Raw genomic sequence first — 4,974 nt, forward strand, 5'->3', positions numbered from 1 at the left:
TCAGAAACTCTGCTGCTCATTGACCTGTCTTCTCAGGTGGCCAGAGGCCTACCTGCCCCACACGCTCCCCTGCCCAGAATGGCAGTTTCCATTCAGAGCCCCATTCCCTGAGAGCCAGAGTCGGGGACCAGCCCAGGCCTCGGGCCACTCCACTCGGAACTGGCTCCTAGCTGACTCACTGTGGAGGAGGGAAGGGGCCCGCCCTCTGCCCTGTCCAGAGGTGTGCAGCAGTGGGGAACTGGTCTTCGTTTGTGTGCCTTGCTCTGGGTGGGAAGGTGGAGGTTCCCTGTGCTCCGCTCTCCCTGGCTCCTCTACTGTTCCTCCTTTCGTTCCTGCAGCCCTGCCACAGCGCTGGGTCTCACTCCCACTATCCTCGACCCTGTAACTGGGAGGTCTGCCGTATCTCAGCAAGCTGGGCCAGGACCTGGGCCTCAGAAACTGTCCACATTGTCTCCCTGCCATATGGCTCTCCCGGGCTGCCACTCCTGGCTAGAAGCTTTGGGAGAGTCAGCAAGCATCTGAGTCCCATCTCCACATCTGAAACAGCAGCTGGTGAGATGGTCAGATTCTACTGTATGTGGGACATCCCACAGAGCACTTGGCACCCCCAGATGTAGGAAAGACGTTTGCTGTAACTTACTAGTACTGGGACTCCCAAGAGCTTGTCTGGGGTTTTCCTGGGAGAATCACCTGATCGCCCAATGTGGGTCAGGTGTCTTCTACTGGACCACTTAGCTCAGGCAACCATCTGGCCGTCCTCAGAATCAGGCCACAGAGGCCCCCCAGAAAGAGGAAATGAAATCTCGGTGAACCAGTTGGCAGTCCCACGTGGCAACTACAGGCCTGCTTTGGGTCATAGCTGGCATTTATCAAGCACCTGCTTATTAGTTCGTACTGTTAGGACCCCCAAGACATGGCCTAGAGGAACTCTGCCCCCTGGGTTTTGTGCTTTAGAGCACTTCTTTTTAAATGGGGATGTGCCTGTGCTTCTAGGGATTTGGTTAGAAACAGATCGTGATTCACAGGTGTGGAGTGAGGCAGCCGTTCTACCTGGCACTCAGGTGGGGCCTACAAAGCGTGTCAGGGGAACCACACTTTGAGAAACAAGCCTTCCGAGGCCTCTGCTAAAGCCCTCCTCTGACCACACCCCACCCACAGCAGGAGGAATCACAGGGGAAGGGGCTGTGTTCACGCCCAGAGCCCATGACCCATCATTTAGACCATGCTTCTGGAATTCTCGTTCCAAAGAGCCCTGAGCCAGCCTCCAGGTTCAGGACTTTTTCAGGCCCTGCCTCCAAAGGGTGGTCAGAAGGTTCCATCCGCAGGAGGCGTCGAAGGAGCTTGACGAACAGGCTGCAGGGTCCACTGGCCTGTGCATGAGGCCCTCAAAGCATGGGCTGGAGCTGGGCGGGAGGAGAAACAGGGAAGCTATGGGAGGGGGAGGGGGTGCTCTTCCCTCTGTGTCTCCTCTCTCAGTCTGCCACGTCTTTATAAAGGTTCCTTGGCCAAAGTCAAAGGACTTTTTAAGTTCTTTAGCTCGATTTGCAACTTATAAATTTGTAGCCACAATGAGAGGTGAGCCTCCCTTGGTACTCGTCCTGGTCCCCACCAACGGTTGGGGGAGGCTGGCCTTCCATGCATATAGCTGTTAACGCAGACAGCCCTGGGTTCTGGAAGACACCAAGAAGTTGGGTTAAGGGCCACTGCCCCGTCTTCAGTCTCATTTGGAGAGGCCACTGAGTTGATGTGGTGGAAACAGCGATGGTGACAAGGCGAATGACCTTCCTCACCAACCCCCTCAACATAGACAGGCAGGGCCTGGCCTGCACAGCACAGATGAGACATCACCCCTACCTTCAGACTCCCCTCCAGAGCTTTCTTCACATGTTTATGATAACGATGTATTCCTCAGGGCCGTGTTCTTGTAACAGGTGCACACATTAGGTATAAATGCCTTTGCGCTTTTTTTTTTTTTTTTTTTTAAGATACTTCAGTTGGGGAAAAAGAATGGATCGCTCACCTAGGATTCAGGAAGCTTGCCTGCTGGCTCCACTCTTGCTATTCACAAACGCTTTCTCCTGCCTCAACCTCAGCTCCCAAATCCATATGCTGGGAAGTGGCCCCTCCGTGGTCCTGAGCTCCCACGGCTCTTCTCAGGCTCAACGTCCCCGTCTTTGTAGGATTCTCCCCTGGTCTATGCCGAAGCACGGAGGGGCCGGGAGAGCCCTTCTTTCCCAGGTGCCTGTGGTTGCTGCTAACAGCCCAGAAATGGTTTCACAGGCTGAGTCACGATGTGCCCATGGTTCTCCGACTTGAGGGCTTTGGAATCACCTGGAGGGCTTGTGAAACCAGCGTGCTGCCGCTACCCCGAGTCCCTGATTCCAAGGGCTGAGAACTCGTGTTTCTGGCAAATCCCCAGGCAATGCCGACGCTGCTGATAGGCCACCTGGCTTGGAAGAGCCTGTTAAAGACCACGGGAGCTCCCAGGGCACGAGAACAGGAGTGCCCGCCCAGTGGGGTCGAGGTTTTGGGTGGGAAGGGTGAGTGGTGGGGAAGTACTCATGGAGGCCACTGAGTCCAGGCTGGAAGGAGGAGTGGCCCGTGTGACTGGGGCACCTGTGCGGTCCACGGGGAGAGGTGGGATGGGCAGGACGACGCCGACACACCTAGCACAGGGCTCCCAGCGAGGTAGCTGAGGGGCTGGGGCAGCGTTCTCACTTCACTCCTGCCCGGCATGCGGCTCCATCCTCCCACAGGTCCGGGGCCCTGCACCCCATGCCAGGCATCTCTGAGGAGGACTATCTGGAAGAGAAGACTGCAGGGTTAGGGTAAGGACGCTGTGTGGCCAGAACACCCCTCTTCCTTCTTCCCAGCGGCCGATGTCCCCAGAAACCTCAGTGCAGAGAAAAACCCACTTTCTATTCTCTACTGTGGCCGACTGTGGGACCCTGGGGGACGAAGAGGAGGGCCCGGTGACTACTAAGCAAAATCCAGTCCAGGCGGCTTCATGGCAGACTCCGTCTACGGTCACCCGCTATCCTTCTCCCCACTTCCTTCCTGGTGGTTTGGTTCAGGACGGCAAGACGCCCAGCTACAAAGGTTCGCTTTGGGTGACGCCACCCAGTTCTGGCTGATGAAACCTCAGAGCGAGTTCTAGGGTACAGATTTCCGGAAGGCATTTTCAAAAGAATGGGGCTAGCACAGGCTTTCCACTTTCCTGCCCAGAAAGCAGAGGCAAAAACCGGAAAATGGAGCAGGCTGCCTTGCCATGGAGGCAGCAAGCAACCAGAGAAAGGCACAGTGAGCAGAGCAAAGGAGAAAGACTAAAACCTGGGGTCAAGAGGCAGTACCCAGGCCTGGACTGGCCTGATCTAGTTCCCTGGTGGCCAATCCAGTGTTCTCTTATTTTCAGCTGAATGTATGCCTAACTGACGTCAGCGGTGAAGGTGAAAAGACGGCAAGATTGGCCCCTGGGAATTGTCCTGGCTTTGGAACAGGCTGTATGACTCAGGGAAAGTCATGGGCCCTCTCTGAGCCTCTGTTTCTTCATCTGTGGGGATGAATGACCAGTCTTCAGGGCCTCTTTAAGTTTTTCTGTGACTCAGAATCAAGACCCAGAGCATCTCCTAGGTGAAAGGTCTAGGCATAGTGGGGAGACTTCAGTGATGGGGCAGGAAGTCACCTGGGAATGGTGGGGACATTCTAGGGTCCCCACCCTAGGTCCCCACCAATAAGACCCTAGGATGACCCCAGGTCATCCTAGGGTCATCCTAGGAATGGACATCCTAGGGTCTTATCGGTGGTCAGCCAAAGGGAGATCCTGAGACATAGAACTAGGGACACCTAGTTGCTCAGTCAGTTAAGCACCCAACTCTTGATTTCAAGTTGGGTCATGATCTTAAAGTTGCGAGATCGAGCCCCAAGTTGGTCCCATGCTGGGCATGGAGTCTTCTTAAAATTCTTTCTCTCTGGGGCCCCTGGGTGGCTCAGCCAGCTAGGTGTCAACTCAAGGCATCTAGAGGCATCTCTCCCTCTCTCAAAAAATAGGTCTTTAAAAAAAAAAAGATTAAAATAGGTCTTACCTAGCTAAGATCTAGACGAAAGTCTGATAATGGACTGACTATCCCCCAAAATCCTCCAGTCCTCCTTCCTCTCACCAAGCACACGAGAATTGCTTGTCACCCTACGGTTATCTAACTGTGGTCTCTCCCCTACCATCTGTGAACCTTGTATTCTTCAATTGGACGTATCTGCCCCTACCGCAAACCTGGCTAGTGCTGTGGACAAGAATGAATAAAAGCGGGAATCCATGGAGAACCGAACCCAGACCTGCATCCTGGCAGGCACCCCACATGCCCTCAGCCTGAGTTTCTTCAGCCCCTGCCTGGCCCATTTGCCTCTTTGAGGGCAGAGGTAAACCCTCAGAGTTGCAGGCCGCCAGAAGCCCCAGCAGACCCCAGCAGGACTGATTCTTGTAGATTCTCGCGTCTTTGGACTTGGGAATTCCACAGCTTAGGATGCAAGGGCACACCCCGCCTCTTACCCAGAGCTGCCCAAGGATAAAGGGACATTCCTGAGCACATCTCTGCTGACCTGCCCTAGGAGCCCCTGGGAGGAAGGCCACCAGCCCATCAGGGAGACGCCCTTGGGAAACAATCCACTACTGGAAGGAGGCCACAGAGTAATGGCCCGAGCTATGGGAATTTTTCTCTAAGCTCAGCCTGCTAGAATGTTCCCGAAGACACTCAATGGACATGTAATAGTGTTTGACCTAGAGCTTTTGTGATAGCAAGACACTGAAAACAACCTAAATGCCCAGCTGTATTGGGTTGGATCAATAAAAGATGGTACATACTTTAATTTGCAATGAAATACAGTGGGTAGTCTGCAGCCATTAAATAACGGATAGAGCTATATTTAGTGATGTGGAAAGATTCCCATGACATATTGTTGAGTAAAAAGAGCAGGTTATGA

The sequence above is a fragment of the Mustela putorius genome, unplaced genomic scaffold, assembly GCF_011764305.1.
Source record: "Mustela putorius furo isolate JIRA1106 unplaced genomic scaffold, ASM1176430v1.1 tig00003834_pilon_pilon_pilon, whole genome shotgun sequence".
In the NCBI taxonomy this organism is placed as follows: domain Eukaryota; kingdom Metazoa; phylum Chordata; class Mammalia; order Carnivora; family Mustelidae; genus Mustela; species Mustela putorius.